Source organism: Mustela nivalis (genome assembly GCF_964662115.1).
Source record: "Mustela nivalis genome assembly, chromosome: 2".
Lineage (NCBI taxonomy): Eukaryota > Metazoa > Chordata > Mammalia > Carnivora > Mustelidae > Mustela > Mustela nivalis.
Genome location: NC_139021.1, coordinates 50,991,709 through 51,018,430, shown reverse-complemented (window position 1 = coordinate 51,018,430; position 26,722 = coordinate 50,991,709). Strand labels below are relative to the sequence as shown.

The 26,722-nt window shown below is 34.4% G+C and overlaps 1 pseudogene across 1 annotated transcript in view; it reads right to left on the bottom strand.

The window, feature by feature from the left end:
- The window catches only part of LOC309859285 (actin-related protein 2/3 complex subunit 3 pseudogene), a 61,453-nt pseudogene extending 44,218 nt beyond the window's left edge, over window positions 1-17,235 (bottom strand). Inside the window, exons 1-2 of the transcript in view lie at window positions 17,041-17,235; window positions 16,893-16,949 (exon numbers count right to left, since the gene is read on the bottom strand). The product of the transcript in view is annotated as an actin-related protein 2/3 complex subunit 3 pseudogene (transcript). The remainder of the gene's footprint in view (window positions 1-16,892; window positions 16,950-17,040) is intronic.
- Window positions 17,236-26,722: the final 9,487 nt, after the last annotated feature.

The following is a 26,722-nucleotide window of genomic DNA, read 5'->3' as shown; positions in this document are numbered from 1 at the left end:
AAAATTAATAATTTCCTCATGATATATCAAAAAAATCCCAGATAAATGATAGTTTATTTTAATGGTGCTATAGTATATGTGCTGCCAGCGAGGACTTAATGGCATTATAAAATAGGAAGAAATAATGTCCATTTGATCTTGGCTGTGGGAAATCCTTTCAAAATGGCCATGATAATGTTTTAGGATATAATCCTTTTTTTTTTTTTTTCCCTTTCCTGCATTTCATCCTTCTCCTTTTTTGTTTTATGTCTAACTTTGTAAAGGGTCGTTTAGTATTAAATGTTAATGTAAACCATTCTATTTTTCATTTCCTTTGTGTGTTTTTTAAAATTAATGATATGTCTTTTCCATTTTCATTTAGAATTAAGTTGAAAAGTTCTATGTATTTTATTCTATTTCTTTGGTGTTTTCTATTTTTATTACAACCCTAATCAGTCTGAGATGTATGTTGCCATGGTAAAGTACAAAATAATTTTCTTCATTCATTTATAACCTAGAGATTTAAGCTGATAGCTCTTGTTGGCTAGTCATGTGCTATGTCTTGGGGATAAAGTGAAGTATATAAGACACAATTCATGCCTTCAAACATTTTATTCCTTTAAGCATGTCACCTAGTAGCAAAGAAGAAATCTGCAGAAAGTACGTGAGAGAGCATTGGCCATTAGGAGGTGGAAAAAGGTCAGCGGGGCATGTGAAAAGAATATGAAGAAAATCACAGTATAGGAGTAAAAAAGTAACCAAAAGCCAGATCACACAGAGCTTCATGAGAGACACTGAGAGACTGGATTCAATTTAACTAAGTGCAAAAAGTTACTGAAGGATGCTGTAGCAGGGATGGAGCATCCTACAATTTTGCATCATCCCAAGTCTCTGAGTAAGTTTGTAACTAAAATATCACATCCCAGCTGCAATCAGGAACGCCTATATTGGATTGCTCTGTGTTGGGAAATAATACTTATTCTGTTAAACCACTGAAGCTAGGGTTGGTTATTAACAGCAGCAAGCAGTTTCCTGTTCATAAATAGTGAAGATAGAAGATTTCCATTGTTGAAGTACTTGTCATTTATTCAGCATTCAAAATATAATTGGTGACTTTTTTTTTTAAGATTTTCATTTGAGAGAGAAAACACACGCAGGGGGAGGGTAGAGGGAGAGGGACAAGCAGACGTCCCACTAAGCAGGGAACTCAGCACCATCTCCATCCACCCCAGGACCCTGAGATCAGATTTGAGAGCCAAAGGCAGATGTTTAACCAACTGAACCACCTAGGCACCCCAAAATATAACAGGTGATTTCAAAATAAAAATCCATATGTTAAACCCTACGGTGATTATAATAAGATATTATCTTCATTTAAAATATATGAAGAGATTTACAGAGACAGATGGGGGAAATATTAAAAAGAGAAAGGAGGTTGAACTGTAATATACCTTAATAAAAAAATTACTAGTTAGGACACCAGATTGTGAGTTTTCTCTCCTGTTGAGTATTCTTCTCTGTTGTTCAGTATCCAGTTTCAGTCATGAATAGGATAACTTTAAAAGATTAAATGATGAAATGGGGGAAATCAGCTTTAGAAGTTAAGTTATATATATATATATATATATATGGCACACATTTGCGCACACACACACACGGTGAATGTTCAGCCTTACTGATTGTACCACCTAATATATATAGAACTACAAAATGTTTAACTGCTACAAGACTAAACTCTTATCTGTTATCACAGTGAGTTTAAACACATGAAATGGTAATGTTTTTCTCTCCATAGATCGCTTTATTTTGGGAAGGTGCTTGTACTATAGATTGAAGTGTTGGTTGAATACAGAGTTTCTCTTTTTAGTATCTAATAATAAGTACTGTAAACAGAGAAGTCAATTGAGGTTGGCAGGTTGGGAGAGTAGGGTTGGAGTTTAGGCTATTATCCGCAGAAGCAAATTGTACAGGCAAAAGCAATCAGCATAGATCAATTTAGCCTGTGGAGTTAGGTTTCTGGTAAAATACTGCTCTACATCCCACCTGCATTTACACTTGCCCCACAGGTTATTATTTATTATTGAACATTATTACAAATTCTTAAGAGGAAGTAGTGTAATTCATTTGAAGTGATGCTACACTATTGTGCATGCAGTATTCTCAAATTCTTGCAATTATTATTCTGACTTACAGGCTAATGAGCTGTTATACAAGTTACTTCTTCTGGTTACAACTTTAACAGATTTGTTTCTATTTATTAAGGTATTATGCTTATTTATATTCATTAGGAAAAAATTTTTTTTAGTTAGGTGAGCTCTGAATCATTATCTCTGAATACTTTGTATGTCCTTTGTAAAATGAATTAAGCATCGTGGTTAGCTTGATAGAATATGTAAAATTCTATGAACTATTTTGGGCTATTGAGGAAATTTTGTTGATTTTTTTCCAGAACTTCATTTCAGTAGTTAGAACACACTGGGAATCAACATTACATAATTATTTCTAGGTTATCTAGTTATTACGAGAGTGATACCATGATACCCACTTTGTATTGCAAGATGAACTGTGTACATACATAATACATTATTATTGTCAGCAACACCTGATATGTTGTTTAAATTTTGTTCAAAAATTAAAGAAATTGAGGAATAAATAATAACTAGAAATTTATTGAATACTTTATCTGTGGTGTACCTTACATTAAATTAAGGGCAATGTGGTATACTTGTTAGATGCAGTATATAGTTGTCTTCCTAATCTTACAGTTGAGAAGACAAAAGTAATGCATGAAAAGTAACTAGAGAAAGAAGACAACACAGTTAATAAATCACATGGTAATTGAATACCGAAGTTCAGAAGAAGGTGAAGTGAGTAGAGGCTTTAGTATGCAGAAAATTTTATTCAACGGTTTGAATGAGGTGACTGAGTAAAAGTTTGGATAATTAAAATGCTCAATCTGGATTTGGAGAATATCAAGAACACATACATATAAGTTGGATGTAGTTTTGTGTGTTAAGGGTAACAAAGAGTGGAGGAAACATTGGTTCTCAGAAAACAATTCAGCTAAGGAGAGTGGGTAAGATTAGAGAAGGCTTTGAAAACTATGGAACAAATATATAGGGACATCTGGGTGGCTCAGTCATTAGGCGTCTGCCTTCAGCTCAGGTCATGATCCCAGGGTCCTGGGATTGAGCCCCGCATCAGGCTCCTCACTCTGCAAGGAACCTGCTTCTCCCTCTTCCACTCCCCCTGCTTGTGTTCTCTCTCTCACTCTCTGTCAAATAAATAATTAGAGTCTTAAAAAAACCCAAATATATACAAATCTTCATCATCTCCCTTTGCATCTTGTATCTATCACCTATTGATCTGTCCTAGTTCAGAAGCTCATAAATCTCTAGATCAGTAATGAAAATTCTTTTGCCAACTGAGAGTATTTTGGGTAACATCAGCAACCAATGATGGTTAAGTTTTGATTTTGGTATATTTTCCCTCTAAGAACACAGCCTCTCTACCCAAAACCTGGTGTTCTTAATCTTTTAAATAATTTCTACAAGAGGGGTGCCTGGGTGGCGCAGTCAGTTAAGCTCTTGATTCCTGGTTTCCATTCAGGTAATGGGTAATCTCATGGTCATGGGATCAAGCCCTACCTCATGCTCTGCGATCAGCATGGAATCTACTTGAGATTCTCTCTCCCTCTCCCTCTGTCCCTTCTGCTCGTGCTCTAGCTCTTCCTCTTTAAGATAAATAATTTTTTATATAGAAGAATCGATGATTTTTCTTTGGGCATAAATTAACTGGTTAACTTATATATGGAAAATAGGCTATCATTAATTAACTATTATGTTTTAGACATGGGGCTGGGCACATCATGTGCTTTGTTGTATAATTTTTCACAGCAGTGCCTGTAGTTAGATGTTTTTATCATTCAACATTAGTGATCAGGGACATTAGAAATACGTTATTAAGCATTTCCAGACCTATGTAATTCAAAAGTCTATGCTTTCTTTTATAATCAAGCTGCCACATCAGATTGTCCTTGGTTAGATATATTAGATATGCTCCACTTTGTTTCACCTCTTTCTAAAATAATATGCACCCTCCACTCTCCTTTTTCTCTAAGCTGAGATAGGCATGTTGATACCAGGTGCCACTGTAACTTAGCTGACAGTTGATGGAACCAAAGGCAAGCACCTGATCTAGGTTGAGTCAGTTTCTCTCACTATAGACATTTGAACTAAGGTACACAGTGATAAATTGAGCAGATGTTGGTAATTGGATCTATAAATGGTGAGGTTAAAGCCAGAATCACTGCTATGAAGAATCATGGTATGAATCCTAGTTCATTTTTATCTCTTTTTAAGCAGTTTAGTTTTTCTTAGTGGAAACTTACAAGTTTTGTTGTAATTTTTATTTATTGTTGTTGACAGCAAATATTTCAATGTGCCACTTGATTTAGGTATGCAAAAATGATACATTATTCAATTTTATTTATTAAAACTCTAATAATTTTCAATTTGAATAGAAATATAAGGAACTTATCCATAAGTAAAAGAAATTGACCCAATCTGTCATAAATGAATGGATCCTTTCTTCTTCATGAAGAGCACTAATAGTAAAATAATTTAAACCAAAGTTTTTGCTTTCCTTATGTCACTAGAAAAGTGATTATTCCCAAGATTCTTATAGACAACTATCATATGGGAATATTGTATAAGATTCATCACATTTATAAACAGTGAATTTAATGCATTTGAGTAATAATTTAACAATAATGGTATGAAACCATTACTAGTTTGGGTGCTTTGCATGTAATAAATTATTTCCCTAGTATTAATATGAAATTTGACAGCAATTACTGAGAATGTTTCTATGCAATAAAAGTCTTATTAGAAATAACAGCACATCTAGAAGGGGTCAATGAATTTTTCATTCCATGTGGCAATATCTTAAGGCTAGAAATTTTTAGAAAATTGACACAATTTGTTTTTCCAATACTTTATTTATATATTTCCTTTCAAAAATATTTCATGTAAAGGTAGACTAGGTGTAGAAAAAAATTAATGCTTGGATGATATAAGTATTATCCTATAGATGTTTGTGGATAACTACTGGTCCTATTTGGCCATACAGAAATGTGGCACTTTTCTGTCCCCCTTTAAGCAGAGTTAGATCGTATTTAAAGTGACAAGAAAATGACAGCTGATAAGAGGAGGGGTTGTAAAGAATAACTGCCACAGTTCTTTGATTCTAGTGAACTAGATTCTTTAAACCACTATTTGTTCATTTAACAAATATTTATTTCGTATTCCTTTAGTGTCCCAGGTATTTTTCTAGGTGTTCAGAACACATCAGTGAAATAGACAAATATCCCTGCTCTTGCCGAGCTTAGGCTTTTTCATATGTCCATTTTTCTACACCTAATTAAAATGTATCACAAATGCTTGGCAGCTTTCACCAGTACTGTGCAAAATTTGATGTGTATTTATGCCTCTTCTTTGTATCTACTTACTCATTCAATTTGCTTGTTCTCTCAAATGTTCAGAGCAGAGTGCTTGTAAATCCTTACATTTTTCAGTGCAAGATCACTTACAGACCCATGGCAGTGCCACTCAGAGAACATATGTAATTGTCATAAAAGTGCTGACCCCTCTAGGGTACCATTTTTTTGCAAGATAAGCTAGTTGTAAAGTGGGGCAATTCATAGACATTAGTTTACTTATCTGTTTGGGGAACTGTGAGAAAATCATGGATGTATTCAGAATTTCATTTGTACGTGGTACTTTATCAGGAAGATGAGAAATAGAGAGTTCAGGGATAGATAAATGGGGGGTTATTGCCAAATCTCAATCTAGAGATCTCCACAAGATTGTTGACTCTATAAAGAAAGACTTGGGAAGACACACACTTAGAGGGATAAGAAATTATACCATGAACTAAAATAATGTCATTGAGCCAGTGTTTAAATTTAAAGAAGTCAAAAGAAACTGAGAAAGTAAATAAGAATATATAGCTTCATATCATTATGCAGAAGGTTTCCTGGGTACGCTCTTAGAGGATTTAAAAGAAATGCATAGCACAGGAACAGTTGTCCAGAGATGATGCAGTTAGTGGTGGCACTGGGAAGTCAAACAAAGGGAATCAGGTATTGCTTCACCTGGCTAGAGACACCATAGGGAAACAAATCTCTCAACTTTCTGTTGCTGTAATAAACTACAGAGAGTTCCTGAAAGCCATTTTTAGTTCCAAGAGAAGAGCTTCTAGGTTTGCCACCAGACAACTACATAGCCATTGCCATTAATCAGCTATAAGAATCCATAGCCTTCAAGATGCATTGTTATTAAGGAAAATTTTATGGAAGTTGTAATTAACATCCAAAAAGCACTTGCAGTATAATATCAAGTGAAAATGAAGGATGCAAATCCTTCTATATAATACAATATCAAGAAATATATATTTTATATATGTCCATACATAGAACATAAAAGGAATACATATTTTCTTCAACGAACATAATTTAAATCTATAATCATGAAAAAGTGTTTTCTGCAATTCAGTCTGATTACTATTAACTTTTATATAGTACACACTCTGTTTTTTTTTTTTTAATATTTATTTATTTATTTGACAGAGAGAGATTACAAGTAGGCAGAGAGGCAGGCAGAGAGAGAGAGAGGAGGAAGCAGGCTCCCCGCTGAGCAGAGAGCCCGATGCGGGACTCTATCCCAGGACCCTGAGATCATGACCTGAGCCAAAGGCAGCGGCTTAATCCACTGAGCCACCCAGGTGCCCACACTCTGTTTTTGATTTAAGTCTATCTCTATGTCCATCTGAAAGAATTTTACAGTTTGGAGACTTTGCACTTTGCACCAAAGTGGATTTACTAAAATATTAACATAGGAGTGAGTGAGGAGTGAATGATAATTTCAGAGTCCTGTATTCTTTACTTTTGTACCCATCAAAGGGTATAATGGGGGAAAGGAAGCATAAGTACTTCAAAGGTATTTTAAGAGTAGCTTAAAATACTCATTATAGCAATAAGAGTTACTGTGATTTGGGTCCCATTCTCATGAAAGTTAAAAAGAATTTATGGAGTTCATCACCATGTGCCTCCTTTTGGTGGAGGCTGGTTACAGAGACCTCCACTGGAGCCGCTTAGGATTGTGTGAAATGAGAGAATACTGTGAGGGCAATTAGTGATTGTGCATATGGGGTGTCAGATTGAATTTCCTTCTAAGAAGCTTTCCTTCAGAAAGAAGAAGTAAGGGAAGACTCTGTAGGATCAAAATCAAGTGATAAATAGGTAGAATGAGAGTTGCTGGAAACCTTTTCTTAAGGATTATGAGTTTGAATTTTTTTTTAGATTACTGACTCTTCTGTCCTTTAGAATAAGTGTTACCAGCCAAAATGGACAAGGCACTGCATTTTTTTTTTTTCTGTACAGAACTCACATTCAGTTTCTTATTAATACTGATAGATAATGTTTGCTCTTTTAATAAAGAGTTCACCCCTCACAGTTTATATCCTCAAATGAAGTTGATGTGTGTATGCTGACCGACAAAAAGCTTAGTCACAAATTGTGAGAGAAGGAAGGGTGAGGTCTAGACAATGTCAGTGATGGTAGCCAGGTGAGAGGGAAGTTGACTATAATCTATCCTTTTAGAAAGCTAAGGAGCACTAACTGTCCAGAAGTGTCAGGTTAACTCTCCACAGGTATGAAACGGGATGTCTTTTCATAGATTATTAGGACAGATTTGAGTGCCCACACAAAATCTACATTAGGCAATATGATCTGTCAACTGGTCAGTTTTAATCTAATAGTCACCATAAAGAAATACTGAAGAAAATGAGAATGAGGAAAGTCAGCCATCAATACTAGCTTCCACATTTATTAAAACTGTAGTTCTTAGATTGAAATAGTTAACTAACAGCCCATAAGTCATGAAATAAATTGAAATATTATGTGACAGATTGTTAATGCAAATCATCTAAGATAATATGTTTGCTCAAATTAACATGGCAATCAATAAGATAACATATTGCAATCCAGTAAATACTGTATACACTCAGTAATTTATACATTTAAAAACATTTATTGAACTCCTACATCTTAACTTCTATGTAACCAGTTTGCCTTTCATCTTGACCATAGGCTTTTTGCTGAAGCATTTGGCATATAATCAAGAATCCTTATTGGCTTAAGTACTCATTAGCAAGACTGAGGCATTTCCTTAATTTTTTTAAAAAAAGGAAGTTCATTCTATGAATCTACATGTGAAAAGTCTGCCCATCATATTTGTGTCTATTATATATGAACACAAAAATCTGAGTGCTTTCATCAACAAACTGACAAATGCTAGAGAAATGAAAATAGCAACTTTGACAGTAACAGGGAGACTGCATTTTCATTATTCAGAGTATGCTAGTGTCATGATTTGAGAATTAAGAGGGAGGCACAATCACAATAAAAAACATTTAGCTGCTTTCTCATCCTTTGTCTAAGGGAATTGAGATGAATTTGTTTTGAATTTGCTTTGAATTGATTTCCCTCTAATTCAAGATAGAAACATCATTTGTCATCCTGTTAGAATTACTTACTACTAATTTTAATTTTAAGTTGCTGACTAGCTGATTTTAACTCTCTATTCTGAGATAAGCCCTCTAAATTCTATATTTAAATATCATTTCTATCATAAACTGTCATGGAGCATTGAAAGCTTGATCCAGCTCTCTAATCCTATCCAGCTCTGTTCTTATGTTAAAGAGCTTTTAAATTCTTTGCATTCATGCCTTGTTTTTGACATTTATATCAGGTACAATAGATGAGCTTAAAATAAAACAAGTGATACTTACATGTGGGGTACACAACCTCTTTCTGGCGAGGTTCTTATCTTTTCCAAAACCACAAAATTTATTGCCTATATTTTTTCTTTAAGAGAAAACTTGACCTTGTTTCATGCCACATATTCTTGACACTTCAGCTTTAATACATGGGATCCTTTTCTTCCTAATAACTGCTTTCTTTTAAAGAAATTAGGAGAAGAAACTTTCCCTATGGCCATCTAATTTTTATCATTTTCTGTTATTTTTTGTTATTGTCAGAAAATACGTTCTCCAGGCCATTTCAAAAATTATATTTCTGTAGGAGTTTTACTTCATATAGCCATGCTATAATTGTGTGTGTTCTTTGTAAAGTTGAAAGGAGAAACAAAATTATAGACTAACAAGACTAAAAATAAAATCAAGCTTTATTTCAAGAGTAAAACAGTTGACACATTGAATTTTTACTTTAAATAGGTCATTACTTAAATTCATACAACATGAAACTGAAGCTCATAGAAACTAAGTGACTGCTCCAGGTCATCCAGGAATTAGGTGATGGAGTTAGGAGTTGAACATATGTGTACTTACAGACCTTGATATCATATCACTATACTATATTATTTTCAAGTGTTGCTTTAAATACTGATATTCCTGTCAATATGAAGCACAAGTGCTAGATAAATAGAAATGTTTTAAAAACAAAAGATAGCATTCACATGAATTCAGAAGTTGTTTAATAGCAAGTAAATAACCTTATACCATTCTGCTCTACTCAACTATTTTATCAAAGTTCTGAAAAAAGTTTGTGTTATTATGTGTTGATTTTTTTAAAGTAAATATATGGTTGATGACTTTGTAGTTTTTCTGTGGGGGATGTGTGTAAAGGGTAAGTTTCCTGGTTATATAAAAAGATTTTAGTTTGTAAATATTTCTAAAATTCCCTGAGATAGTAAGCCATTTATTTTTCATGATTGATGTTATTTACATTTTGAATATTAAACATTTCCTGGTGTTTGAGAGCACATGCCTAATACTGAGGTATATTGAGCGGGGGGGGGGGGGAAACCAGTTACAAAACATAAAATATAAGAATTCATTACATAATATTCTAAATCAGATATAAAAAAAGGTATTCTGTATACTAAAGTAATAGTGCATCAGTAGAACTATATAAATTCTATTTACTGTTTTGTCATGTTTTTAAGCCAGAATAAGAGTAATGTGGACATAATCAACAATTTTCTTAAAAAAATACCAGCTTTCCAGTTAAGATCTCAAAGCTGTTTATTATGGATTGGATTGTGTCCCCCCAGAATTTATATGTTGAAGGTCCTAATTCTCAATATCTCAGAATGTAGTCTTGTTTGGAAATAGGGTCTTTCTAGAGGTATTCAGGTTAGAATTAAATCCTTAGGGTGGGTCTTGTTCTGATATGACTAGAGTCTTTATAGAAAGGGGAAATTTGAAGAAAGACACACGAACACAGGACATAGTGTGTGAACATGAAAATGTCCATCTACAAGCCTATGAGAATGGCCTGGAACAGATCCTTCCCTTGTGGCTCTCAGAAGGGCCAACTCTGTCAAAACTTGTTTCAAACTTTTAACCTCCAGAACTGTAAGACATTAGATTTCTATTGTTTAAGCCGCCTAATTTGTGGTATTTTCTTATGTCAGCCCAAATAATTTAAAACACCCATATTATTTATTGGTACAATGGCCTGTCATTATTTATGTTACAAGATAGTTACTATTTCTCTAAAGTATTTTGTGAGATGACATTGTGGTTCCTATTGTAAAATGGAAAAAAGACAAAAGAGTATCTAAATCAGTGAACACTGTAGAGTTCTTACATTCATTTTTATTCACATTCCTCACTTCTTGTATTACAGAATAGTAGTTGATATGTTTTTGTCACAGATTATGGCTAGTTTAAAAGGAAATAATGTGTGGCATCTGGGTGGCTCAGTTGGTTAAGTTTCTGACTTTGGCTCAGGTTATGGTCTCAGGTTCATGGAATGAGCCCCACTCTGGCTCCCTGCCCAGCAGGGCGTCTGTTTGTCCCTTTTCCTTTCCCTCTCTCCCCATGCTCTCTTTCTCTCTCTCTCAAATAAATAATTTTAAAAAAAGAAAATAATTTGTTTGTATATGCATAAATTTGCACAATTTCTTCTTCTTTGTTTTTATGTGTTAAGATTAATTCTAATAATTACTTTGTTCATAATACTACTTAACTGTAAAACATTGAATGGTTTTTCTTTTAGCCAATAATACTAAAGTCAATATAATCTTGATCATTTGAATGTTCTCTGAAATGAGTTGTTTTCATTTTCTATTTTAATTCAGTTAAAATAACAAAAGTGGGATTAAGAGGATACCGATTTTATTTTAATTGTTTGCTTTTTCCCTCTATCACTTATAATTTAAATATATTAAAATTATAGGAACAATAGGAACAGAATAACTCATCAGGGGAATGAATTTAAAAACTGTTTTTACTATCACTTATAGTTCTGAATATATATATTATTAAGGGGAATTGCACTTTACTGCACTTTCAAACTGAAAACTAATTGTAACCACAGAGACTTTTGTGGTTATTTAGAAATAGTCTTTTAAATTGTACTTCCGTGAATATTATAAATAGTAACTTGAAGACTTTCTCATTGAAAGGCCTAGAGAAAGAAGTTGTTAGATATGCATTAAAATTTCATTATTATTAAATGCTTCAGAATATATACATACACTATTAAATGATATAAAAATATTCAGAAAATATGAACTTGAACATATAAATGCACTTGAACTATCATCTATTTCCATCCTGACAAAAGGCACTCAGCAAATGGCAAAAAGGCATTCAGTTTTTATTAGGTAAAACTTGCTCTGCAGCATTATCTTCTGAATTTAATATCTTTTTCTGAGTGATAGCTTTCCTTTGTCATCCAAGTACAAAAAGCCTGTGGTAGTTGTCATGGTGTCTGATTTACTGTCCCTAGTATCTTCATGTATAGTTTTAATTAAATCTGGAAAGGTTCACTTCTACAGCTGCCAGTGGCTCAGCATTTTCTGGCTGCAATCTTGGTTTCCAGCCTATAATAGTGTCTCTTGCTGTGTTAAACAGCTATTCAGTATGTATAGTTGTTGGGCCTGACCTTTTCATCTTCTAGTGTTCAGATTAACAGAACATAGAGTGGCTGAGAGGTCTCACTGATGAAATCTTTGTGCTTAATTCTTAATTCAGAATATAGTGGTAATAATAGTTCTTAGCTTAAGCATAATCTATTTTAAAAGTCCTGTAATTGCTAAATTATAATAATCATAATCATGTGAGATGACTAGAAGGAAAGAGATCTGGAAATATACTTTTCTGTTTTAAAAGGATTTTTATTTCATTCATTTCAGAGTATGCCTGCTGCTTGAAGCAATATACAGCTAGTATTTCAATTACACAATTTTTAGATGCTATCACTGCAATCACTTACTTGGAAATAATTAAGAACGTCCCATTCCATCACATTCTTCAGTATAATAGTGTATATACCAATCTTTTAGATCTACTGACAATCAGTAGCAGGATAGGAGGAAATTATTTGAAATTGGTTAATTGGCTTAACAAAATAGACGGAAAGGAGATATATTTATTTCTATTCATGAAACATATATATGAATTATTATGTGCATTTAGTATACTTTATGCTTGGTTTGGGTATCATCTCCCCTTCTACAAAAATGGCACTTTCATGACTTCATCACATTAAATAATCTTGTTTGTGGTCTAACATCCTAAGTGTGGCTTTTAGGCCTGGAACACTTGACCCTTTGTTTCCTTCAGCTGCCCCTAGGAAGAACCAGAGTCTGAATGTTTCATCATTTTAACCCTTTGTATCACTCTGGAGAATGTTCTCAAAAGTTTGAAATCATATGTTTATGTTAAAAGTTTTGAAAGGATTTTGAAGGTTAGTCTTTAAAATTAAGTCTCCAAGAAATTCCCAAGTATAATTTCATCCTAAGTACGATTTCATAGAGCAGCAAATTTTGAGAAGATTGGAGTCCGAATACCATAATAATGTAGTTTGAGGAAGAGTGATGTCAGATATGTGTTAGTGAGTTTCCCTTAATATTATGAGCTGATTAAATTAGTATATGTAATTAAGTATTGATAAGCAATGAGTATAATTAAAAAATATAAAGCAATAAGTAAACTTCACATTTTACAGTGATACTTGCAACAGGTGCTCCTGAAAAATCATAGATTTTTGAAACTGAAATAGACTTCAGAGATTATTTTAATCCCTGCATTTTCTAGATGATTAAACTGAAGCTGAATTGTTAGGAGAATTGCCAGTGATCACAAAGATAGATAGTAACAGAACCAAGAATGTCACCCATTGTTTTGTTTCTCAGGTTTTTTTTTTCTACTCAGAAAGATCGAGTTTAAAATATCATGTCTACCATACAGTGTTTTAGAGACTTTGCCTAAACCATACAGAACAGAAGTTTCCTCATCTGTAAGGGATGGAAAAGTGTGAGAAGGGTTGATAACTATTTTTAAGTGCATGGTCACATGGTATATATACTGAAGACTGGTAGCTATTATTATTATTGAAGATTATATAACTTTGGCAAATTTTCTTATCTGTATGTAATTAAAGAAAAAAGAATGAACTAAGGACTTCTTGGGCTTTCTCTGGATGAAGAGAGTACATTTTTATATGGGGTCACTTCTGACTGTAGAGTCTAGGGCTTTCAGGGGCCCTGACTAAGTATTTGATTATTTAAAGGAAAAATTTTAATTCAGCTTTCCTGCAGTATTTGGTATTAGCTTGTTGTAGAAAACCTGCAAAAATATTTCTTTTCTTTATTAGAGGAGCTTTAATGAGTAGGGGAAGTAAAGATTTGAGACTAGAATTTAACTTCTGGTAAAAAGGCAAAGAGGTAAATAGCTCTCTTAGAAAGGGATGACAGGATTTGGAGGCACAAGACACTGTCTCAAGTGAAGGAGAAAGATTCAAGGAGAAGAAATACAACCATTAAGAAAATTCTGATTGGGTAATGGCTCAATAATTATAAGAACACATCTACCTAATATTAGATTTATCCTACTGAGGGATATCCAATACTGCCCTAGAAAGTAGAATTTGATGTTGCTTTGATCTTTTCTTTAACCAAAAATTATTATCAAAACTTTAGCTGCCCGGGAGTACCTGGATGGCTCTGTTAGTTGGTTGTCTGTCTTCAGCTACAGGTCATGATCCTAGAGTCCAGGATCAAGGCCCAATATGGCCTATATGGGGGGAGAGGGAAAAAAAAAATCCCTGCTCAGTGGGGAGTCTGCTTCTCTCTCTTCCTCTGACCCTCCGCCTTGTGCCTGCTATCTCTCTCACTTGCGCACGCTCTCTCAAATAAGTGAATAAAATCTTAAAAAAGAAATTTCAGGTACACAGAGTTATCAAAAATAAAAATGACCCTGCCAGTGATATTTTAATGTACTTTGAACATTCTGGGCAAACTGAAAGAATGATCCTGGGAGTAGTCATTCCAATGATTGCAGTCTCTCTCTCCTTGGATTTTCTAAAACATAATCTGGAAAAAGACAGTAATAGCCAACCAGGTGATTGGCAAGGGACTGGCATAAGGACTAGAGAATGCTCTTCACTGAATGTCATTCTTGCTATAGTTGAATAGCTTAACTGAGAAAGATGTCGCCCAGAACACTGTATCCCATGTAGGATGGTCCTGCTCTATTCTGTAAAAACCTGTCCAGTGCAGAGCTTGTCTAAGTCTATGTATGGAATAGTTCTGTACTTAAAAAGAAGATCATGTGCCTGTTCCCCCTCTCTCTAAATAAATAAAATCTTAAAAAGAAAAAAAAAAAAAGAAGATCACAAGCTTAGGGAATCTGACAAAAAAGAGTGAGACACTTACAAAGAGTAACAGGCTCTATTGATGTTGTTTTTGTTCTAGTACATTTTGTTCCATGACATTTGAAAGTGAGCATGTCTATGCATATATAATATATATGTATAGATTGTACATATGTATATATATACACGTTCTTTTTCTATATATTTATATATACAAATATGAATATAAATTACCCTTAAATCTACAATCCAGGCTTGAAGCACAACTCACTAGTTGAATCTTCAAAGTTTCCATAACATTTCACTGGCCATGGTAGGCCACATGGTTAAACCTCACATTAATGGAGCAGAATCATATAATTATCTTTCAGTCAAGTCACAGTAAGTAAATTCAAAAAATAACACAGCCTATCTCAAATATTAATTAAATGTATATAATTTAGCAACAGGTATATAGTGTTAGGTTAAAAAATATTGAATCAAGCATTCTATATCCAGATATCCTCAGTGCATACATTTATAAATGTGATTAAATGTGTTTGAAAAACAGAACTAAAGGTATTTTTCAAAGGAAGGTATATTTAATTTAAACAAATAGAAGTTATTATACTAGTTGTAAAATCCCAAATTATACTACCAAATTCTGGGAATTGTAGGAAGTTTGGACTGCTCTCAGTTTCTCACTAATTGATGAGCTTCCAAACTCCACACACTATTAAATGAAGCATTATATTAATATCAAGTATAATAAATTAGAAATGTGACATTTATTTTCATCCAGCTAAGTTCAACTAAGGTAAAAAATAACTGTCATACAGTTAGCTTTACCGTATAAGGTAGTGATTACTTGAAAAATGGCAGGAAATGCTTCTGTCCAATCCCTTTTATATCTCCATAATGAGAGGCTCACTCCCTATTCGGGTTAATGTAGAGCATGAACTCAGCCGTAATACCTGGCTTGCTAGAATGTAACATAGAGGCCACTGGCGGGGAGGGAAGGTTTCAAAGAGGGCTCGGGTCTTTGGAATGCTGAGGCCTGCATGACCACTCTGCCCTTGGAATGCCACAGGAGTTACCTTCCCTAAGCTTTCTTAGCCCTAACAGCTGCCCTGTGAGATGTATGCATTGTCCCTTAGGCTATATTTAGCAGATGGCGTAGAACACACAGATTAGCATATGGTATCTTTCCACTAAACAGATCTTCCCAGTTTCAGTAAGACCCATTGTCACACATGAGGTACTTGAGAAACAGTGATAAGGATTTGTGATTATCCTGAAGGACCAATAAAAGTGGGAGCAAAGAAGAAAAAGGGTCTTCCTCTCTGAGCTTTGACCCCTTTACCTTCTCCTCTCTTTCACAGCAAAGTCTGGAGTAACTTTTCATCCTTCCATACAGGGATTGCTGGCCATTCCCAGCAACTCCTTGTGTCAATTAAATGAGAGCTTTGGACAAGTGAACTCTCTGAGAAGTGTCAGTAAGTAGTTTCCTCTGTCCTCAAACTTCATCCCTCCTTCACATCCATTTTTTATCAGTTTAGGAATTTTATATCCCTGAGTATAAATGGTTTGGAAGAAGGGAGGGAGAGGATTCTGAAAAGGATCACTTACTCTGAGAAGTGTGTATTCCCCAATAAAGCAATATATATGCCAATGGCATGGAAGAAACTCCAGTCAGTCAGTTGTTCAGCATCTTCAGATGTAAAACACTATTAAGACTTCAGGATAGAGTGGGAGGAAGAGCATATATAGTTTCTGCATTCTTAGATACATAGAGAATAAAAGCATGTCCTTAATATTTAAGAATAAGTGAATGTTTATAATTGGAATAGAGGAAGCTCTGGCATGATGATACTTTTTAAGCAAAGACATGAAGGTTGAGTGAAGGTTACCTAAATGGCATGAAGTGGGAAGAATTGTTACAGGAAATGACCAAAATCAGGTGGCAGCATGAACCACAAAATAAAATGGGGGAAGTCCAGCATGGTAGGTGGAGTGAGCTGGAGGTTAAATCCAGGTGAGAAAGCGGAATTAAAGTAATTCAATATATGGTGGCTTTTATGAGTGGAGAACAGTGGTAGAAAGCCACAAGATAAGGTAATTTTATCCTTGTCCTACGACTCAGGGAATGCCTCCCTGGAAAAGTGACACAGTGAGAAGTCATTGAGGAAAATAAAGTAAAATATGATGTTCTCAATAGGGGTGACACCATATGTCACAGGTTTCATACCTGAGAAATGGATTCTGCTTGTAGTAGGTTATTAGGAAGTGCTCTTGGCATTAATACCTGTGGAAAGGGAAGAGACAAAAACTGGAATGAGCATAAGGAGAGAAGTCAAGCTATGATGCAGTCTCAACAAAGCCTTGTTCAATCCTACTAGGGGCTCTGAAGTATAAAGATTCTTCAGAGTTGTCTGAGTTGTGCCTGAAAAAGAAAATCCTGTACCTCCTTGTAAATGAGTAATTGGATATAGGCTTCTCTCCCCATCCTGCCTCAAAAGGAGGAGGCTTCGAGTGAGGCAGTTCTTTTCATTTGATGCAGTCCCTAAAGAGGACTGGTAGTTGATATGCATCTGCTGGTGACCATTCCAGAAGCTGAACTAATAAAACCTTTATTTCTGGAATGGGATCTGAGCAATAACTCGTAGCATCTACCACATGATGTTTGAAAGATTGGGAGTTAGTTTGATAAACTGAAAGAAATCTAAGATGACTGGGAGAGAACCCAAAGAATGGTGGCAAAGCATAAGACTGGATATAATACCAGAAACTGGATGTGGACGACTTTATAAATTGTTCTGGGATTTTGGACTTTAATTTAGACAGAGAGAAGCCACAGATTTTTAAGAACAGGAAAGACATGGACAGATTTGGATTGAAGTGGCCCTTTAGAGGCTTTGTGGAAAATACATTGTAGAGGAAGCCAGTAGCAATTCAGAGTAATCAATATAATAAAAAATCTAGGTGAAAGAAAATGGTAGCCTGGAGGTAACATGTTAGTAGGCAAATAGTACAGTTCCGTGTATTGGTTTAGAATTTTTGAGTACTTTTATGTGGACGGACTTCTTGTTAAGTCTAGGATATGAATGAGATCATAGTGGGAGTGAGTGGATGATTAACAATGTAGAGGTCCTAGAAAAGAAACCTTGAGGTATTTCAACATTTATTGGTCAACAAGAGAAAGGAGGACTGGTAAATTAGAATTTCAAGGTGTTAGAGGGAGGAGAACTAAAATGGAGTTTCACTGAAAGATAGAGCTGGGAGTGTTTTTTCAAGATATAAAAAAGACAGGGGCACCTGGGTAGCTCAATGGGTTAAGCCTCTGCCTTCGGCTCAGGTCATGATCTCAGTGTCCTTGGATTGAGTCCCGCATTGGGCTCTCTGCTCAGCAGGGAGCCTGCTTTCTCCTCTCTCTCTCTGTCTGCCTGCCTCTCTGCCTGCTTGTGATCTCTGTCAAATAAATAAATAAAATCTTAAGAAGAAAAAGAAATAAAAAAAAGATAGATCTACTAAAAAGTACTATGTTGGCAACAGCATAGGGGTAATTATTAGGAGGTGTAGCTAAGAAAGGTAACTGTAACTGTTTAGTTTTGAGGTGTTGGTATCTTTTCCCTGCGGTTTTCTGTGTGAAAGTAAAGTTCTCTCTAGTTATAGTTCTGATTCTGCTTTTTGTTTGTTTATTCATTTTTTTTAAGATTCCATTTGTGAGTGGAATCTTAGGGTATTTGTCTTTCTCAGTCTGACAATTCACTTAATATAATACCTTCTAGGTCCATCCATGTTGTCTTAAGTGGCACAATCTCATCTTTTTTTTTTTTTTTTTTTTTAATAGTTGTACCACATTTTCCTTATCCATTCTTCTACTTTGGACACTTGAGGTTCTTCTGTGTCTTGGCTACTGTAAATGATGCTGCAGTAAACATAGTTTTGTTTTGATTTTGGAGTAGATTCCATACCCAGTGTGGAGCCCACTTTGGGGCTTGAACTCATGACTCTGAGATCAAGATCTGAGCTGAAATCAAGGGTCAGATGCTTAACCAACTGAACCACTTAGGCACCCCAGGTGTGCATATATCTTTTTAAGTTAGTGCTTTCCTTGGCTAAATTATAATAGTGGAATTATTGAATCATATGATATTTCTTTTTTAACTCTTTGAGAAGCCTCTGTACTGTTTCCCACTGTGGTTATTATTAGTTTACATTCCTACCAAGAGTACACTAGGGTTCCTTTTCCTCCACATCCTTGCCAACAACTTGTTGTTTCTTGTCTGCTTGATCTTAGCTATTCTAACAGGTGTGAGGTGATATTGTGCTTTGTGCTGTTGAGCTTCTTTTCATGTGTGTGTTGCCCATCTATATGTCTTCATTTGAAAAATGTCTATTCAGGTTTTTTGTCCATTGTTCATATTGGATTGTTCTTTCTTTTTTTTTTTTTTGTATGCAGTTACATACATTATATATTCTGGATATTAACGCCTTATTGGATACTTCCTTTGCAAATGTCTTCTCCCATTCAGTAGGTTGTACTTTTTGTTGTTGCTCTTTTGCAAAGATTTTTATTTTTATATAGTCTCAATAGTTTATTTTTGCTTTTGTTTGCCTTGCCTTAGGAGATATATCTAGAAAAATGTTATTGTGGCCACTGTCCAAGGAATTATTGCCTGTGCTTTCCTCCAGGACTTTTATGATTTCAGCTCTCACATTTAGGTCTTTAATCAATTATAAGTCTATCTTCATGCATGGTATTAGAAAGTAGTCTAGTTTTATTCTTTTACATGCAGCTGTCCAATTTCCTCAGCATCATTTATTGAAAAGATCATCTTCTCTCCATTTTATATTCTTGCATCCTTTGTCATAGAGTAACTGACCATATAATTGTTGGTTTATTTCTCGACGCTCTGTGATGTTCTATTGATCTATATGTGCATTTTTGTGCCAGTACCATAATGTTTTGATTACTACAGCTTTGTAGTATTTTTTTTTTTTAAAGTAGACTTCATGCCTAGTGCAGAACCCAAAGCTGGGGTTGAACTCATGACCCTGAGATCAAGACCTGAGCTGAGGGGCGCCTGGGTGGCTCAGTGGGTTGGGTCCTTTGCCTTTGGCTTGGGTCGTGGTCCCAGGGTCCTGGGATCGAGCCCCACATCGAGCCCCACATTGGGCTCTCTGCTCAGCGGGGAGCCTGCTTCTTCCTCCTCTCTCTCTCTCTGCCTACCTGTGATCTCTATCTGTCAAACAAATAAATAAAAAAACTTAAAAAAAAAAAAAGACCTGAGCTGATATCAAGAGTTAGATGCTTAACTGACTGAGCCAACCAGACATCCCCAGCTTTGTAGTATATTTTGAAGTCTGGGATTTTGATACCTAGAGCTTTGTTCTTTCTCAGGATTGCTTTGGCTACTTGGGGTATTTTCTGGTTCCATATAAATTTTAGTATTATTTGTTCTAGGTCTGTGAAAAATGCTGTTGGTATTTTGATAGGGATTTCATTGGATCTGTAGATTGCTTTAGGTAATGACATTTTGATAATAATAATTCTTCCAATCCCTGGGTATGGAATATCTTTCCATTTGTGTGTGTCAACTTCAATTTCTTTCACCATTGTTTTATTGTTTTCATAGTACAGGTTTTTCACCTCTTCAATTAAATTTATTTTTATGTATTCTTTTTGGTACAATTATAAATGAAAATTTTTTTCAATTTCTCTATCTGTGACTTCCTCTACAGAAATGCTACCAGTTTCTGGGTATTAGTTTCATATCCTGTCACTTTACTGAATTTATTACTTCTGGTAGTTTTTTTGTGGAGTCTTTAGGATTTTCTATGTATAGTAACATGTGGTCTACAAATCATAACAGTTTAGCTTCTTCTTTACCAATATGGATGCCTCTTATTTCTTTATCTTGTCCCACTGCTGTGGGTAGCACTTTTGAATAAAAATGGCAAAAGAGTGGACATCCTTGTCTCATTCATGACTTAGAGAGAAAGGTCTCAGTTTTTTACCATTGAGGATGATGTTACCTGTAGATTTTATATTTAGCCTTTATTATGTTGAGGTATGTACCCTCTAACCCAATTTTGTTGAGAGTTTTTATCATGAATTGGTGCTGTATTTTGTCAAATGCCTTTTATGCATCTATTGAGATGGCTATATGATTTTTATCTTTTTTTTGTTGATGTGGTACATGACAGTGATTTGTGAATATTGATCCATCCTTGCACCCTGGCAGTGAATGCAATCTGATGGTGATGAATGATCTTTTTAATGCATTGTTGTATGTAGTTTGGTAATATTTTGTTGAGGATTTTTGCCTCTTTGTTCATCAGGGATATTGTCCTGCAGTTTACTTTTTTTGTGGTGTCTTTGTCTGGTTTCAGTATCTGGGTAATGCTGGCCTCATAGAATATATTTGGAACCTTTCCTTCCTCTTCTGTTTTTTTGTAATAGTTTGAGAATAGGTATTAGCTCTTTAAATGTCTGGTAAAATTCATTTGTTATTATATTGTACTTTATGCTTCCCTTTTTATATTTGAATTTCATCTTTGTACTTGTATGTTATGACATAAGATGGTGATTCTTATAATACTAAATAAGGAGGAATTATGTACTATATTACGTGTATTACATCTTGTAATCCGTCTTGTATTACTCTTCTAAGTTTGGAATTGTTAGAGAGAGGGAGAGAGGGAAAGAAGGAGAGGGTGGATAGAGAAGGAGAAGACTTAAATGTCTTCTTTGCTTTACTGCTAATAAAAACTGAAAAATAGGAGACCAAAGCTAATTAATTCAGAACAGACTGAACAGAACAACTACAGACCTTCCCTGAAGAGACAGAGACTGCTTATATAAGCAAACCACTTGGGAAGAGAGAACCAACCAAGATGTACCTTCTCTGAAAGGAAAAGGGAGAAGGAAAGATAGAAAGAGGAAAATGCTGGGGTAGGCATAAGCAACTTACTCTCCCAGGAACATGATCAGCTAAGTTATAGAGTGGTGAGGAAAGAAGAATGTTTGTCTTTTATTTTTCACACCTAAGAAGTCAAATGAAAATTCTTATTCTTCTATGGACCATTTTAGGAATGGGGATATGTACCTCCAAGCAATTATAAAGGTAAAGGTTAATGATGTTTAGAAACCATGACTATGCAGATATTGTTTGATGCAGAGTCAAGCAATATACTATGTAAGTGCTCTTTTCTTTATGTCTTTTAGAATTTGTGTTTGTTTTTCTTTTTTAATTTAACTTATTTTCTTTTCGGTTAGTTTAATTAAGTTAAATTAAATTAAATTAAATTTCTTTTCATTGTTCCAGAATTCATTGTTTATGCACCACACCCATAGAAAGTGCTCCAGGCATATGTGTCCTGCTTAATACCCACCACCAGGATCACCCAACCCCCCCACTCTGCTTCCCTCCAAAACCATATTTGTTTCCTAGAGTCCACAGTCTCTCATGGTTTTTCTCCCACTCTGATTTCCCCCAACTCACTTCAATGTCCTCCATGATATTCCTTATACTCCACAAGTAAGTGAAGCCATATCATAATAGACTCTCTCTGCTTGACTTATTTCACTCAGCATAATCTCGTCTAGTCCTGTCCATGTTGATACAAAAGTTGGGTATTCATCCTTTCTGATGGAGGCATAATACTCCGTTGTGTATATGGACCATATCTTTTTTATCCATTCATCCGTTGAAGGGCATCTTGGTTCTTTCCACAGTTTGGTGACTGTGGCCATTCCTGCTCTAAACATTGGGGTGCAGATGGCCCTTCTTTTCACTACATTTTTATTTTTGGGGTAAATACACAGTAGTGCTATTGCAGGTCATAGGGAAGCTCTATTTTTAATTTCTTAAGGAATCTGCATACTGTTTTCCAATGTGGCTGCACCAACTTGCATTCCCACCAACAGTGTAAGAGGTTTCCCCTTTTGCCACATCCTCTCCAACATATGTTATTTACTGACTTGTTAATTTTGGCCATTCTAACTGGTGTAAGGTGGTTTCTCAGTGTGGATTTGATTTGAATATCCCTGATGGCTAATGATGATGAACATTTTTTCATGTGTCTTTCATTTGTTGGTCTTCTTTGGAGAAGTGTCTGTTTATCTCTTCTGCCCATTTTTTGACATGTTTTTATTTCTTCTTTTGAATTTTCCTTTGACTCTCCTGACGTCAGACTGCCTGATTTGAAACCAAAGCTTCATCACATCCTTGTATGAATTTACTTTTGTGATCTGTAAACAGTGATATTAACAGTGTATCCTTTATAGAATTATTGAGATGATATAATGGGTTAACATATATAAAATGCCTACAACAATGTCTGATATATAGTAAACACTCTAAAAGTATTTGCTTTGGTTTTGCATTTATTATGGTATATTATGTTCATTCAGTTTCTCAAGTCATATAATATTAATCTAAGTCATATAGATGTAGATAAAACTTTTCCCTAAAGATTTCTTCTGAATTCTTCTGTTATCTTACCTGGCACTGAAAAAAATTGTGATATATGCCTGCAGACAAATGACCATCTGGAATTTTCCTTTTGAGTTTTATACATCATATCTTCAGTGGTCCTTTTTTTTTTTTTAATTGTCCTTCATTTTACTGAAGTACATCTTTAATAATAAAGTGTGTGTGTGCGGTAAAATCTTAGGGTCTTTGCAGTTTGAAAAGTCTTTATTCTTTTCTCACTTTTAATTGCTACTCTGGTCGCTAAAGGTTTTCTGTTATTTTCTCTCTGATTTTTTAGGGCATTTTTTTTTTTTTTCTTCTAACAGCTACCTTTGGTGATGAGAGGTCTGTTTGCAGGCTTAGAAAGGTTAATTTGTGAGCAATTTGTTTTTCTTTTCCTCTTTAGAATCTTTTAGGAGTCTTCTTTTTATCATTGGTTATATGGAATTGCAGAATGTGGATCACTTATTTGTATTCACCCTGCTTAACAATTTATGGAATATTTTGATGATGAATGCCTCCCTTCATCTTTGGTAAATTATCCTCTATTATTCTCTCACTCTCATTTTTTTCTTGAATTCCTATTAGACAGATGATACTTCTCAAAAGCATTTCCTTTCATATATATGTCTTATACACATACAATATAACATATGATATATAAATTATATATATATATATATAATGTGATAAGTGACAAGATAAAAGATAAGTATGTTTATATTAAGGAGATTTCTTAAGCTTTACTTTCTAACACTTATGCAGTTAGTTTCTTTTTATTCAGGTAATTGGTTTTTTATTTTTCAAGAAATTTTTCTTGTTTCTAAATGTATTTCTTACAGCACTGAGCTTACTAATTAATTTTCCTCAAATTTTTCTTTATTTGTTGAAATATGTGGACCTCCCCCAGTCAGTGTTTTGGATTTTTTTTTTTTTTTGCTTGTTTTAATCGTTTTCTCCCAAGAAGCAGCCTTTCCTTAAATATCCAGTAATTCCTGCTCATCCATTCATATTTAATGTGAGGTGGTATGAAGGATAATTATAGTTCATGTATTTGTGGATAGAATTTTCAACAGACTGTCTCACTCTGGAATAAACAGGCTATTTTAGTAAGACCATTAAATGCAAGAATTCAGAATACTCTGCAGCACTAAAATTGCCTTAATGCTTTCCTTACAGTTTATAACAGTTTTTTGTTATTGTTTTGTTTTGGTTTTGGTTTTGGTTTGTTGTTGTTGTTGTTGTTTTAGATAACCATCAATTTCTTTAGCAGGATTTAATTGACTTTGACTTTCATTTTTCTCCAGGGCCTGAGAGACTAGTGAGATCACTGCATTTTTTTTCTGTTTAAGCCTTCAAATAATACCTTTTTTTTTGTTTCCATTCCTTACACTTAATTTCTGTTAGTCTTTCAGTCTTCGAATTTGTAGTTTTCTTGGGCATCTGCTAGGTGGGCTGCCCACCTACCAGAATTTTAGGTGAGGTCTATTTAACTCTGCTTCATTAGAATTAGTTGAAATCTCTCTTTTATGGGTGACTTTAATTCTGTTTTTATTTTCTTTGTTGTTGGATTATCTTGTTCTTTGCACATTTACTTATAATAATTTTAATGTCTCAGGATAGTTATATTGTATGTATATATGCTTAGTCTGCCTTCTTGACCTGAACCCAAGTTTAATTTTAAATCTATATGGAATATGGGCTAAAGGAAGAATGGGTAAAGTAAGAATAGAGTGTGAGGACTAATTAGAAGCTTAGTCTAGATGAGATGAGTATGTTAAATTAGACTGACTTCCGTGGAGATGAAGAAATATGTGTGGATTCAGCAAGTGTTTTGGAAGTAAAATAAACATCACATTATTTAGTAATTTTGGTAAATAAAGTCACTTTTATACATTTCAAGTTTTTCTTCACAGTGTGAGTTTTTTGGTAGCTTTTGTTTTATAGAATGAAAAGATGATTCTAATCTTTTAAATTTTACTTCATAAAGCAGTGGCAATATTTCTTCTATTATTTAGATACTACATTTATTATTCTTTTCAAACTCTTTTTTATTTCTTAAGGAATGGGAATCATAAATGCACACAGTATTCCATATGTTGACAGACATTATTTGAAAATTATGAGATTTGCCCATCTATTGCCCATGATACTGTATAACAAGGAGGCAGTTTCTGAAACAGTCTTGGCCAGTTCAAGGTCATATGAAAAGCCTCAGTCTCAGTGGGGCTGGGATACTCTTGGTAGTTATTTCATTAGTAAGATTCAAACTTAGACACCTATGGGTCACATTCTCTAAATCCTGACCTGTTAACTACCATGGTTACAAATATTTCTTGAGAAAGATAAATGCTTATAAGATAGACCAAAAGAAGATTATATAACTAGCTTGGATTTTGCTTTAGAATCTTCCTGGGGGCCATATTAGTTTTGGTGATCTGCATTGTACCATATCTGAGTATACCACATCAAGTATTAATTGTATGTGTGAGTCCTATGCTAAATCAGTTCTGAAAGCTCTCAAGTAAAGGGCTCTTCCTGAGTAAGAGGCTTCCACAGACTGTATTGTTACATGATATTTATAATAATAGGGAATCAATCCAAAAAAGGATAAATTTTGAAAGGTTAGACAAAAAAATAGCCTGATTATTATTATCAGAGAGACTTATATCTTCCTATTACTTTTGCCCATTCAATGTGATTGTATTTGACCCATCCATACAAGAATCACACTTTTATGAAGATGGAGTAAAGACAAGATTCAAGTTTCTGTTAAAGATGGGTATACTAATAAAATTAATTAGAATTGACAAGAAAAAATTGAAGCAAGAGATATAAGAGAAGTGATTTGTAAACCTAGTGGCTCATCAGACACCATTAGGGTTTTCAAATTTGTAGGTGGGGTTTGAGGTTAAAGTGATTCTTGAAAACTCCTAGGTTGAAAGTCCATAGATGCTTTGGGGAAGGTTAAATTTCAAGGCCATGGTAAAGACAGTTTAGGATGTTTCAGAATATGGGACTAGGATTGCTTTTGCTAATGATCTTTTTTTTTTTTTTTGAGATATAATGAACATATACCATTATATTAATTTCAGGCTCATTTACTGAAGGGACTGTCTTTTCCCCATTGTATATTCTTGACTTCTTTGTTATAAATTAGTTGATCATATATGCATGTGTTTATTTCTGGAGTATCTATTTTGTTTCTTTGATCTGTGTATCTGCTTTTGTGTCAATACCATGTACTGTTTTGATTACTATAGCTTTATAATATAGTGTGAAATCAGGAAGTATGGTGCTAGATTTGTTCCTTTTTCTTAAGATTTGGCTATTTAGGGTCTCTTGTGGTTCCATACAAATTTTAGGACTGTTTGTTCTAATTCTGTGAAAAAATGCCATTGGGGTTTTGATGAGGATTACACTGAATCTGTAGATTGTTTTGGGTCATATGGATATTTTAATAAGTCGGTAGCAAAAACCTAACCCAATTAAAAAATGGGCAGAGGACCTGTGTAGACATTTTTCTAAAGAAGACATGCAAAAGGCCAAAAGTTACATGGAAAGGTGCTCAGTTTTACCTAGTCTACAGGGAAATGCA